This window comes from Emys orbicularis, chromosome 19 (genome assembly GCF_028017835.1).
Source record: "Emys orbicularis isolate rEmyOrb1 chromosome 19, rEmyOrb1.hap1, whole genome shotgun sequence".
NCBI lineage: Eukaryota > Metazoa > Chordata > Testudines > Emydidae > Emys > Emys orbicularis.
In genome coordinates this window covers 15,808,585-15,822,874 of record NC_088701.1, presented here as the reverse complement: position 1 = coordinate 15,822,874, position 14,290 = coordinate 15,808,585, and the positions used below count along the sequence as shown (strand labels likewise).

General features: G+C 45.3%; 1 pseudogene; it reads left to right on the top strand.

Annotated features, from left to right (window-relative positions):
* LOC135891601 (bromodomain-containing protein 4-like) overlaps positions 1-14,290 on the top strand; it is a 146,908-nt pseudogene that overhangs the window by 42,192 nt on the left and 90,426 nt on the right.

Genomic DNA, 14,290 nt, shown 5'->3' with positions numbered 1-14,290 from the left:
GAGGTCATGTAGTCCAACTCCCTGTTCAAAGCAGGACCAATCCCCAACTAAATCATCCCAGCCAGGGCTGTCAAGCCTGAACTTAAAAACATCTAAGGAAGGAGATTCCACCACCTCCCTAGTAACCCATTCCAGTGCTTCACTGCCCTCCTAGTGAAAAAGTTTTCCTAATATCCCCTCTGAAACTTGAGACCATTACTCCTTGTTCTGTCATCTGGTACCACTGAGAACAGTCTAGTCCATCCTCTTTGGAACCTCCTTTCAGGTAGTTGAAAGCAGCTATCAAATCCCCCCTCATTCTTCTCTTCTGCAGACTAAACAATCGCAGTTCCCTCAGCCTCTCCTCATAAGTCATATGCTTCAGCCCCCTAATCATTTTTGTTGCCCTCCGCTGGACTCTTTCCAATTTTTCTTGGCAACAAGGGCACACTGTTGACTCATATCCAGGTTTTCGTTTACTGTAACCCCTAGATCCTTTTCTGCAGAACTGCTGCCTAGCCACTCTGTCCCTAGTCTGGAGCAGTGCATGGGATTCTTCGGTCCTAAGTGCAGGACTCTACACTTGTCCTTGTTGAACCTTATCAAATTTCTTTTGGCCCAGTCCTCTGATTTGTCTCGCTCCCTCTGTATCCTATCCCTACCTTCCAGCATATCTACCAGTCCTCCCAGTTTAGTGTCATCTACAGACTTGCTGAGGGTGCAATCCACGCCATCCTCCAGATCATTAATGAAGATATTGAACAAAACCGGCCCCAGGACCGACCCTTGGGGCACTCCACTTGATACTGGCTGCCAACTACACCTGGAGCCATTGATCACTACCCGTTGAGCCCGACGATCTAGCCAGCTTTCTATCCACCTTATAGTCCATTCATCCAGCCCATACTTCTTTAACTTGCTGGCAAGAATACTGTGGGAGACAGTGTCAAAAACTTTGCTAAAGTCAAGGAATAACACGTCCACTGCTTTCCCCTCATCCACAGAGCCAGTTATCTCATCATAGAAGGCAATTAGGTTAGTTAGGCATGACTTGCCCTTGGTGAATCCATGCTGACTGTTCCTGATCACTTTCCTCTCCTCTAAGTGCTTCAGAATTGATGCCTTGAGGACCTGCTCCTTGATTTTTCCATGGACTGAGGTGAGGCTGACCGGCCTGTAGTTCCCCGGATCCTCCTCCTCCCCTTTTTTAAAGATGGGCACTACATTAGCCTTCTTCCAATCATCCGGGACCTCCCCCGATCGCCATGAGTTTTCAAAGATAATGGCCAGTGGCTCTGCAATCAAATCCGCCAATTCCTTTAGCAGTGTATCCGGCCCGATGGACTTGTGCTCATCCAGCTTTTCTAAATAGTCCTGAACCACTTCTTTCTCCACAGAGGGCTGGTCACCTCCTCCCCATAGTGTGCTGCCCAGTGCAGTAGTCTGGGAGCTGACCTTTTTCGTGAAGACCGAGGCAAAAAAAGCATTGAGTACATTAGCTTTTTCCACATACTCTGTCACTAGATTGCCTCCCCCATTCAGTAACTTTCCTTGACCACCTTCTTGTTGCTAACATACCTGTAGAAACCCTTCTTGTTGTTCTTAACATACCTTGCTAGCTGCAACTACAAGTGTGATTTGGCGTTCCTGATTTTACTCCTGCATGCCTGAGCAATATTTTTATACTTCTCCCTGGACATTTGTCCAATCTTCCACTTCTTGTAAGCTTCTTTTTTGTGTTTAAGATCAGCAAGGAATTCACTGTTAAGCCAAGCTGGTCGCCTGCCATATTTGCTATTCTTTCTACACATCGGGATGGTTTGTTCCTGCAACCTCAATAAGGATTCTTTAAAATACAGCCAGCTCCCCAGGACTCCTTTCCCCCTCATGTTGTTCTCCCAGGGGATCCTGCCCATCAGTTCCCTGAGGGAGTCAAAGTCTGCTTTTCTGAAGTCCAGGGTCCTTATTCTGCTGTTCTTCTTTCTTCCTTGTGTCAGGATCCTGAACTCGACCATCTCATGGTCACTGCCTCCCAGGTTCCCATCCACTTTGCTTCCCCTACAAATTCTTCCCTGTTTGTGAGAAGCAGGTCAAGAAGAGCTCTGCCCCTAGTTGGTTCCTCCAGCACTTGCACCGGGAAATTGTCTCCTACACTTTCCAAAAACTTCCTGGATTGTCTGTGCACTGGTGTATGGCTCTCCCAGCAGATATCTGGGTGATTGAAGTCCCCCATGAGAACCAGGGCCTGTGATCTAGTAACTTCTGTTAGTTGCCGGAAGAAAGCCTCGTCCACCTCATCCCCCTGGTCTGGTGGTCTATAGCAGATTACCTTCACGACATCACCCTTGTTGCTCACACTTCTAAACTTAATCCAGAGACTCTCAGGTTTTTCTGCAGTTTCATACCGGAGCAGTCATACTGCTCTCTTACATACAATGCAACTCCCCCACCTTTTCTGCCCTGCCTGTCCTTCCTGAACAGTTTATATCCATCCATGACAGTACTCCAGTCATGTGAGTTATCCCATCAAGTCTCTGTTATTCTAATCACATCATAGTTCCTTGACTGTGCCAGGACTTCCAGTTCTCCCTGCTTTTTTCCCAGGTTTCTTGCATTTGTGTATAGGCACTTATGATAACTCGCTGATCGTCCTGCTTTCTCAGTTTGAGGCAGGAGTCCTCCCCTCTTGCACTCTCCTGCTCGTGCTTCCTCCCGGTATCCCATTTCCCCACTTACCTCAGGGCTTTGGTCTCCTTCCCCCGGTGAACCTAGTTTAAAGCCCTCCTCACTAGGTTAGCCAGCCTGCTTGCGAAGATGCTGTTCCTGCTCTTCGTTAGGTGGAGCCCGTCTCTGCCTAGCAATCCTTTTTCTTGGAACACCATCCCATGGTCAAACAATCCAAAGCCTTCTCTCTGACACCATCTGCGTAGCCATTCGTTGACTTCTACGATTCAACAATCTCTACATGGGCCTTTTCCTTCCATAGGGAGGATGGACGAGAACACCACTTGCACCTCAAATTCCTTTATGCTTCTTCCCAGAGCCACGTAGTCTGCAGTGATCTGCTCAAGGTCATTCTTGGTAGTATCATTGGTGCCCACGTGGAGAAGCAGGAAGGGGTAGTGATCCGAGGGCTTGATGAGTGGCGGCAGTCTCTCTGTCACATCGTGAATCCTAGCTCCTGGCAAGCAGCAGACCTCTCAGTTTTCTCGGTCAGGGCGGCAGATAGATGACTCAGTCCCCCTTAGGAGGAAGTCCCCGACCCCCCCCCCCGCCTCCTTCTCTTGGGAGTGGTGGTTGTGGAACCTCTATCCGTAGGACAGTGCATCTCATGCCTTCTAATCTGTGGAGTCTCCTTCTGCTCCCTTCCCTTGGATGTATCATCTAGTCCACTCTCTGCATTAGTACCTGTGGAGAGAACATGAAAACGGTTGCTCAGCTGTATCTGCATTGCTGGTACATGGATGCTCCTCTTTCTTCTTCTGGAGGTAACATGCTGCCAATTTTCTTCACCGTCCTTCTGTCCCCACTGTGCAGCCTGTTCTGATTCTTCAGAATGTTGTGCCCGCAGAAGCATATCCTGACCTCTGTCCAGGAAACCTTTGTTTTCTCTTATGCAGTGCAGTGTTGATACTTGTTTCTCCAGTCCTTGAACCTTCTCTTTCAGTATGGAGACCAGCTTGCACTTTGTACGGACAAAGTCGCTTCTGTCCTGTGGAAGAAAGATAAACATGGCACATCCTGTGCAGGTCACAACAGCTGATCACTCACCATCCATATTACCTCCCTTCTAAGAGCTTCCTTAGCTGTTGCAGTAACTACTCAGAGAAGCCTGCAAGATGAAAGCCTCAGTGGGCTCTTCCCAGGTGAACTGCTAGTCAAACTTCCTCTGTTAGCCTCTCCGCTGTTCACCACTCAGCTGGTTCGCAACTGGCTTCTTTTTATAATGACCCTTTCCTTCTCACTGCCAGAATTCCCAGCCTTGGCTGCCCACCAGTCAGCTTCTTCCTTAAACATCTCTATGCTTTCTCCCATAATTCCCCTTATGAGTGGGTAAAATTCCCTGATAAAATCCAAAGAGCCATTGCCATATTGTCCTTCAGATCCCTCCTTAACACACACCTGCCATGATGCCTACAAAATGCAGCCTGCTGATCATACCACTAGCAGGTGACAAACTGGGATTATTCCACTTCCTTTCTTTTCCCACTCCCTACTTCTGTTTCCAGTTGAAAAACCAAATTACAGTGCAGCAACAAAGCTGTTCTTCACCATACTCATTTGTCTGTACGTTGTATTCACATCTCTCTACCCATCATCTGTTTGTGCTGTCTTTAGAATGTAAGCCCTTCAGTGCAAAGATAATGTATCTCTCTTTTCTGTTTGTTCAGCATCCAGTGTCGTAGGGCCATAGGCCTTTGGATATGATCATAATATAAATACCACTACTACTACTCCTAATGTAAACATTTAAAAAAGAAACATTAGAGGAACCACTTGGTTGGGATCCAGAAGTATTAGAGCAGAGGTCCCCAAAGTGTGGGGTGAGCTCCCCTAAGGGGTGTGGATGACTGTCTGGGGGGGCAGGGCAGGGCGGGGCCTGGGCCAGCCCCCACGGGGACAGGGAGGGAGTGCCATCCAGCCCCTAACTGTCCCCAGCTCTGCTCTGCTCCGCCCCCTAGCTGCATCCCCAGTTCCCAGCCCCACATGTGTGCCTGGCCCCATCCCCAGCCTTGGCCGGTGGCCCCAGCTCCATTCCCAGGCTGAGGCTGAGGCTGGGGGCAAGGCCTGGAGTGGAGCCACACCCGACCGTGGGCCTGGATGCCAGCCCCCATCCCAGCCCAGCTGCGGCTCTGCTCCTGCCCCACCCTGAGTCCCCCTTATCGCTGTCCGTGTCTCCCCCATGCCGCATCCCCACTCCCAGCCCCGGTTCAGGGAGGTACTGGGGGGTGGGGGGAAGACACGAGGTAAGGGGGATGTGATCCTCAAAAGTTTGGGGATCGCTGTATTAGAGTGCAGGATAGGATAGGTGGGTGAAAGATGTATGATGTCTGTACGGAAATGGTTTTGTTGTATTTTCAATCTTGGTTATGACTAAACTCAATATTAAAGGGAGAAAAAGACGGAGCAAAATCCTAAATGTGGCATTAATTTTCTAGGTTACAATCTCATGCAAACCTTGCTTCGAAAGTGTGTGCCAGGCCTAATTTATTTTATCTATCGTTAATCCAGCCAGGGGATGACATAGTCTTAATGGCAGAAGCTCTAGAAAAGCTTTTTCTGCAGAAAATCTCTGAAATGACTGAGGAAGAAACTGAAATTGTAATAGTCCAGGCAAAAGGAAGAGGACGTGGGAGGAAGGAAGCAGGTAAAGTACTTTACTGACCACTCTTGAGTTCAGTCCTTGTTATTGTTCAGGGGTACCCTCTAGTGCCCACTGGTTGCAGGGTCCATGCAATTTGAATAAAATAGCAAAAAATTAACAGCCACCCTCATGTAATCGTCAAACTACAAGTCACAACATACAGTGCTTAATCTTAATTTCAGCTGCTTATCTACATTGGATATCTGAGCTGTTGACAGCGAATGGATATGGGCCACATTTTAGAACTCCCTTGACCATGTTTGCCTTTGGGCACCCTGCTTATGCAGTAGAACCATACTAATATGTATACATTATAATTAGCACAAGTAAATGGTTCTCTCCTTACTTTTCAGTGAAGTTTAAAAGATGAGGATTATAGGAGTGAAATCTTATTACTGTCACTTCATTATATTTACTAAATATACTATCAGTACATTGTGAAGGCCCATAAAAGTAAATTACAGTAGTCAAACAAGCAGAGTATGTTGTATTATACCATTTCCCTGAGCTTTACTGTGTTTTCATGTAACAGCTAATTTGGTTAATTAAGTCATCATGGCAAATAGGTTCTACTGTAATTAGGAAAGGATTAGTAACTGAAGGGAAACTGATTCTCAAAAGTCTAACGTTACTTGCATGTTTGTTTTGGTGACACCTACATAACCCTTCAAGAATATTAAGGTTTAGATGTAACCATGCTCCTAATGCAAAAAGCATCTGAAAACAGGAGCAACAAGCAGAATAAAGCACTGAAGTCGTTTTTGCACCTAAGAGGCATTCTTATTGGTGACAGCTTTTAATTTTGATAGATCTATCTACTGGGTGGGTTTTCCAAGGTTATGTATATACAACATATTTTTATTGCATTTTGTAATAATCTGCCATCATTTGAAAAAGTGTGCTTGCTACCTTTGAGATGAAATGCTCTTCACTGAAGATAAATTCAGCTTTGTGTAGACAGCTTACACAAGGCATGTGCCCCACTGAATTATCACTCATGCTCTATTTTGAGGGCTAAACTGATGCATTGGCTTTGTGTGGATCTTTGCATGGTGGGGTTTTCAGCCTGAATGCTTTATACTTTGTTTATTTAAAGGTGAACTACATCACATTGAAGGATATTTAAAATTACAATGAGTAAAACTATGCATGTAAACTTACGTTCGATATTTGTATTGTGTGCTTACATCTCAAGCCTACACATTTTTAATAATTTAGGTTTTTTGGAGCTTGGTTCATAGATTCATAGTCTTAAGGCTGGAAGGGACCATTGTGATCTAGGACTGACCTCCTGTATATTGCAGGACATAGGACATCCCTACATTAATTCAGATTTGAATAAGACCAATCCAACCTTGATTTAAAAATTTCCAGAGAGACTCAACAACAGCCCTTGGTAAGATGTTCCAATGGTAGATCTAAGTATGTTGACTTCAGCTACGTTATTCACTTAGATCGATTTTCCCCCCACACCCAGTGTAGACCAGGGCTGAGTTAAATAAATTGAGCTCCTTGAGCCTTTACCTATTTAACCTCTCCAAATTTTTCAACGTCCTGGAATTGTGGACACCAGAACTGGATATAGTATTCCAATAGCAGTTGCAACAGTGCCAAATTCTGAGGGAATATAATATCATACTTTTAAATTTAAAAAATCAAGTTAGTTTGACAAGATCTTTTTTATATGAATCATGTCTAATTGGCATTACCCTCCTTTATTAATCAAGTCCCATAGCAGCTGCTCCATTATTTTGCCCAGGCTCAGTGTCAGTCGGAGAGGCCTATAGTTACTTGAGTCATCCTGTGTATCCTTTCTAAATACTGGCACAACCTTAGCTTGGTTTCTTTCCTCTGTAACTTCTCCACTATTCCAAGACTTATTGAAAATCATGTTGAGTGCAGCAAGCTCCTCAGCTTGCTCTTTTAAAACTCTTGGAGGCAAGTTACCCAGAGCTGCTGATTTTAAAAATGTCTGACTTCAGTAGCTGCTGTTTAATGTGCTTCTTAGTTACTGTTGGAATGGAAAGTGTTTCGTCATCATCTTATGTTGTGAATTCATCTGGCTCTTTCTCAAAAGCAGAACAGAAATAAATGACACGGTATTCTTGCCAGCAAGTTAAAGTAGTATGGGTGGGTTGAGTGGACTGTAAGGTGGATAGAAAGCTGGCTAGATCGTCGGGCTCAACGTGTAGTGATCAATGGCTCCATGTCTAGTTGGCAGCCGGTATCAATCGGAGTACCCCAAGGGTCGGTCCTGGGGCTGGTTTTGTTCAGTATCTTCATTAATGATCTAGAGGATGGTATGGACTGCACCCTCAGCAAGTTTGCAGATGACACTAAACTGGGAGGAGTGGTAGATACATTGGAGGGTAGGGATAGGATACAGAGGGACCTAGACAAATTAGAGGATTGGGCCAAAAGAAATTTGATCAGGTTCAACAAGGACAAGTGCAGAGTCCTGCACTTAGGACGGAAGAATCCCATGCACTGCTACAGACTAGGGACTGAATGGCTAAGCAGCAGTTCTGCAGAAAAGGACCTAGGGGTTACAGTGGCTGAGAAGCTGGATATGAGTCAACAGTGTGCCTTTATTGCCAAGAAGGCTAACGGCATTTTGGGCTGTGTAAGTAGGGGCATTGCCAGCAGATCGAGGGACGTGATCACTCCCCTCTATTCGACACTGGTGAGGCCTCATCTGGAGTACTGTGTCCAATTTTGGGCCCCACACTACAAGAAGGCTGTGGGAAAAATTGGAAAGAGTCCAGCGGAGGGCAACAAAAATGATTAGGAGGCTGGAGCACATGACTTATGAGAAGTGGCTGAGCGAACTGGGATTGTTTAGTCTGCAGAAGAGAAGAATGAGGGGGGATTTGATAGCTGCTTTCAACTACCTGAAAGGGGGTTCCAAAGAGGATGGATCTAGACTGTTCTCAGCGGTACCGGATGACAGAACAAGGAGTAATGGTCTCAAATTACAGTGGGGAAGGTTTAGGTTGGATCTTAGGAAAAACTTTTTCACTAGTAGGGTGGTGAAGCACTGGGAATGGGTTACCTAGGGAGGTGGTGGAATCTCCTTCCTTAGAGGTTTTTAAGGTCAGGCTTGACAAAGCCCTGGCTGGGATGATTTAGTTGGGGATTGGTCCTGCTTTGAGCAGGAGGGGGTTGGACTACATGACCTCCTGAGGTCCCTTCCAACCCTGATATTCTATGGATCTATGATTCTGCCATATTATTATTGACAACTCTATCATTTCCATTAAGTAATGGACTAATAGCATTGTTATGATTCCTTTTGTTCTTAATATAATGTAAAAACTTTTTATTCTTAACTCTGCTGACCACAGATTTCTCTGTATACTTTTGCTTCCCTTATCAATTTTCTATATTTTCTACCTTCTAATTTATATATATTGCAATCAACTTCCCCTCTTTTCATTTCATTTTCATCTCTCTCTCTCTCTCTCTCTCTCTCTCTCTCTCTCTCTCTCTCTGTGAATTATTTTATAGTTGCTTTCACTTCCCCTTGGCTTGGCTGGTCTTTTATTCAGTGTTCTCCATTGTTAACCATCTTTCTCAGTTGTGACTTTTTGAGCATTTAGTTAAAAGTTCTTACACAGTTCCCAATTATCATTTACATTTTTGTGTGTAAATTCTTTCTTCCAGCTGATTTGACTGAGTTATCTTCATCTTTGTGAAATTAGCCTTTTAAAACATTACTTATCCATATTACTGGCTTGGACATTATTAACAAATGCGATCAAATCATAATCACTTGCATCTCTGAATATTTTAGTTCTGTGACTAATTCTTCATTTGTCAAGGTGAGGTCTACTATAGATTTTTCCCCATATTGGATGCATCATTTTTTGAGTTAGGAAATTGTCATTTATAGTTTTAAAAATTCTGAGGATGTTTTAATACTGGCAGCATGAGACCCTCGAGCATGTCATTCAAATTGAACTCCTCCCCAAGTTATAGGTAGGTCTTTTAAGGATACAGCCATCCTGTTCTCCATTGTGATTTGGTGGTCTGTAACAGCCACCAGCTAATACCCCATCTTGTGCCTTAATCTGTTAGAGAACATTGATCCATAAGCTTTCAAGATCACTTGCTTTTGACTTCTCAGTAACTCGGAAGCAGGCAGTGCTGGTTTTGACAGAATGCCAATCTCCACCCCCTTTTGTCCACTTAGGGCAGGTCTTCACTACCCGCCGGATCGGGTAGTGAAGACATGATAAAATCAATCCCCTATCACGCTCCCCATCGACTCCGGAACTCCAGCTCACGAGAGATGGAAGCGGAGTTGACGGGGGAGCGGGAGCGGTCGACTCGCCGCCGTCCTCACAGCCAGGTAAGTCAACCTAAGATACGCCGACTTCAGCTACGCTATTCGCGTAGCTGAAGTTGCGTATCTTAGGTCGACCCCCCCACTAGTGTAGACCTGGGCTTAGTCTTTCCTAAATAGCTACTTATAACCATTAGTTTTAACATTCCAATCATGCTAATTTTCCCACTGGGTTTCAGTGATATGAACAAGTGAGATGATACACTTGTAAATGAGCAATTCCATTTCTACTTTTTTTATTACCCAGGCTCCTGGCATTGATGTATAGGCAATTATAGCATTTCTTCTCTTCACATCCCTTTGTTCCTTGATTCCTTTTGTTTTCAACATCATTTGTTCCCTGCTTTCATCCTCCCCTTTTGTTAGTTTAATGCCCACCTGTCTAGTCTAGGCAGTCTGTCCCCTAGAAGATTGGTTCCCGTTCTCCTGGGATGAAGGCCATCCAAGCTATACAGCCCCCTCTCTCCATAGAAAGTAGACTAGTGTTCCATAAAACATTGCTCTGCACTGGTTTAGTTCAGGCCCAAAGCTCTTGCTCAACAAATGTTTTTTTACATCTCTTGTATGTTGTATTTGAAAATAGGTTTTAATTAGCATCTTTGTGGGTTTGACCACCACCTTGCTGAAAGGTTACTCTTCTAACACCAGTAGTATAGGATCCTAGTGGAGAAAATGGCTTACTGGTTTCTATCATCTTTATAAGTAGATTTAACAATGACTTCACTGTGTAGTCACTAGTCTTTGGTTTAACTGATAAATAAGATAGTTCATGTGATAAGCTGTGGAGGATGGGAAGCTTACTGCAGGTGTTGAGGAAGAACCTTTCTGCAAACAGAGTGTACTTGGACAGCTGTCTTCTGTATTTAAGTTTCCAATAGGATAATGTTCACTAGCTCACCCTCTGCTTGATCTTGCAGTGAAGTTATAATGTCATATTTGTGACATTAGTGTGTTGGCATCACTTCAGGGTTCCCTGATACCAATTCAGTATTACAGTGGGTGTGCCCTCTGGGGAAATGTACCTTCAAATAAGCCTCTCATTAGCCTAGTAAACTGTGCCCACTACTAGTGGGTGTGTCAGGAATAGCCACGAGGAGTGGAATGTGCCAGAAGCCTCAAGAACTGAGCATCTCTTTGACCTGCATCTTGTAGTATACGAATCCTTCCTGCAATCTGGATATGTTCAGTTAGCTGCTGGTGTCTGGGATAAGCCACAGCACAATTCTCACTGTTCTAAGTTTGTGATTATGAAGAATGGACTTTGTTTTATAAATTAATGTTTTTGGTTGAGATTAAAAAAATAAAGCTGTAACAGGACACTTTAGAGACCAACCTGTAGAATTCAGGTAGGGAGAGAGGCAGACTGTAAAAGAGGGGGAGAGAGAGGAGGAGGGGGAGGGAGAGTGTGTGTGTGTGTGTGTGTGTGTGTGTGTGTGTTCCACAGCATGAAGTTCTCCAGTGTGTAGATTGAGTCTTGTATTACCAGAATCCCAAATGTAGCCAGCAGAAGTTTTGAAAGCATATATTCTTCTTCTAGAAGTGTCCCTGTGGGTGTTCCGCTTTAGGTGTCTTGATGCCATGTGCTTTTAATCAGAGATTTGTGGTAGCAGTGCCTGGTTGGGCCATGCACACAGTGTAGCCATCTCGCGCCCTGCCAAGCGGTTACATTAGTGGTGTGCAGCCAACCCCCCAGTTCCTTCTCTACCACTTTTGGCTTGAGTCGGAGTGACCAGCAGCACCCTCTCTTACTTCAAATAAGCTTAATAGTTCATAGTTGTTCCTGATAGTGTTAGCTTAGTTGTAGTTAGCTGCCCCATCCCCTTCATATTTAATATTCTACTTTTTCATTTTAAAAAAAATTATATTTTTCACCTTTCCTCTTTTACCCCTGCCTCCCTTGTCAGGTACGCAGCTATTGCCTTAAAAAAAAGGGGGGGGGGGATGGAGAAACAGGGATAAACCCTGTTTTTCTTTCCAAGGACTTGTTCTCTCAAGCATGCCCAGCGCACCTGGCTTTAAACGCTGCCTGATTTGCAGACTTTCCATACTGGTCTCTAACGGCTACGCACAGTGTCCCCTTGCCTTGGCAAGACACACATTACCCAAAAGTGTCTGCACTGCAGAAAACTGACAGCCTGGACAAGGAAGGCCAGGGATCTCCAATTGAAGCTCCTTATGATGAAGAAATCCCTCAGACTGGCCTCCAACCCCGAGTCCAGGACGCTTCCTGGCCAACTGGCGGCAGCATCTGACGGGATCTGCTTCAACAGCGGCTGCTAAGGAGCCTGCTTCTAGAAAGGATACCAAAAAGCCACACTCATCCCCACATCGAGAATTGCCTAAAAGAAAGTGATCTCCAAATGAAAAATCTGCCCCGGTACTGATGGCACCAAGAGCGCCGGACAGTGAGGCACCGGGAACGTCCGGTACTGAGACTTTCCGAGGAGCTAAAGACCCTATGTGGGCAAGCTCTAATAGAGGTTCACACAGTAAAGTCAAGCCTCCCAGCTTGGCACCTACGCAGCAGAAGAAAACCTCTGCACCGAGCAGTACAATGGCGCCACCTGCTGTACCTATGAAGCACAGCTCTGTCATCGGCACTGACAGCTTCAACTCTTATTCCTGGTCAGTGCACGTCCCTGGCACCGAGTGTCACAGTTCCGCAGCAATTGGGCATGTGGACCTGAAAGTGGCCTCAACACTTGAATCTCCTCTACTCGGTACGGACATTACCCAATCTAGACCAGGACCAAGCCTGTTACTCCCTGTGGATCAGCCCCTTCTATCTTCAGTGCTGAGGAAAAAGAGGATGAGGCAGTAATATACACTTCATCACTAAACATCTACAGACATGCAGGGCTGGTATGGTCAACCATGGGCACTGCCCCTATACCATTCCCACCAAACTGGCCATACTGGGATCCACGGGTAATGTATAGGGCCCAAAACCTCAGGCCCCCTATCCCGTCTAGGTCCATAGTAGCATGGTCCTCTTTGCCAACTGTCCCAGCACCCTCAGAGACACAAGAGGAAGAGACCCAGGAGCCTGAGGACACAACTGAAGGTGACACTTTGCTGCCCACTCACATCTCATTCTTCTCTCCTCCTCCCCCCCTTCCCCCAAACTACAGGGGATGATTTTATATCTTTTCAAGACCTCTTCAAAAGCACAACTACCAGAGACTTAACACAAGCTCACGGACATACTCCAGGCATCCCCAGCAGCAAAGATAGCCCTGCCAATTCATGATGCTATCAGGGAGCCTGTAAAAATAACCTGGCAGACACCTTCTACAGCCCCTCCCTCGTGTAAGCGGTCTGATAAACAGTATTACATGACAGCAAAAGGCGCTGAGTTTTTATTCACTCACCCCGCACCAAACTCTCTGGTGGTGGGTACGGTCAACCAAAGGGGAAAACAACACCAGTCCAGAACGACCCCATATAATAAGGATTAGAAAAGGCTAGATCTCTTCGAATGGAAAGCCTACTCCTCCGCTACACTCCAGTTCCACATAGCTGATTTTGTGGCCCTACTGGCAAAATACACACACAGTCTGTTTGCTAAAATGTCAGAATTTATTGAAAGTTTGCCTGATGACAAAAAAGAGCAATATAAGGCAAACATTTCTGAGGGGTATCTCATCGCCAGGATGGCTCTACAGGCCTCTCTTGACTCTGCAGACACAGCAGCATGGTCCATTGCTACATCTATGGTCATGCACCATGCATCCTGGCTCCATCTTTCTGGGTTCCCAAGGGAGGTCCAAGCAACTGTTGAGGACTTGCCCTTTGAAGATCAAAAATTATTCACAGACAAAACCGGTGTCTCTCTACGCACCCGAGGGTGACCTTAAAAGCCCTGGATATCTTTATATCTGCAAATAAGAAACAGTAGGTTTTACAGCCAGAGATTCCGGTCTCTGCCATACTTCCGACCACAAAGACAGTACAATCAATGGCATAAACAAAAATGGAACAGACGTCGGCAGAACCAAGATCAACCTTTGACGTCTCAACCATCCACCTCCAGACAATCATTTTGAAGGTGTGATCGAGGGCACGAGACCACCACACTCTGATTCCAAAACCAGATATGGTGCCCCACCCATTTGGAGACCATCTGTCACCATGCTACCCAGTCTGGAACACCATCATGACAGACAAATGAGTTGTAGAGATTATCCAGAAGTGCTACTCCATCCTCTTTTTATTTCTATCCCACCCCTCTTCCCCTGTCCCTCTTCAGGGACCCCTCTCACGAGCACCTGTTGTAACAGGAAATAAACCACTTCATACAATTAGGTGCCATAGAACCTGTACCATCAGAACACGGGGAGAGGTTTTTATTCCCATTACGTTCTAACTCAGAAAAAGACTGGCAGGTGGAAACCCATCCTGGATTTACAAAAACTCAACAAATTTATGAGAACACAACATTTCAAAGTGGTGACTCTAATGTCAGAATTATTGTGGTTAGAGAAAGGACACTGGCTTTTGGCCCCCGACCTCCAGAACGCTTATTTTCATATTACCATTCACCCGCCACTCAGAAGATTCCTGAGATTCAGCCTAGGGAAACAGCATTTTCAATACAGAGT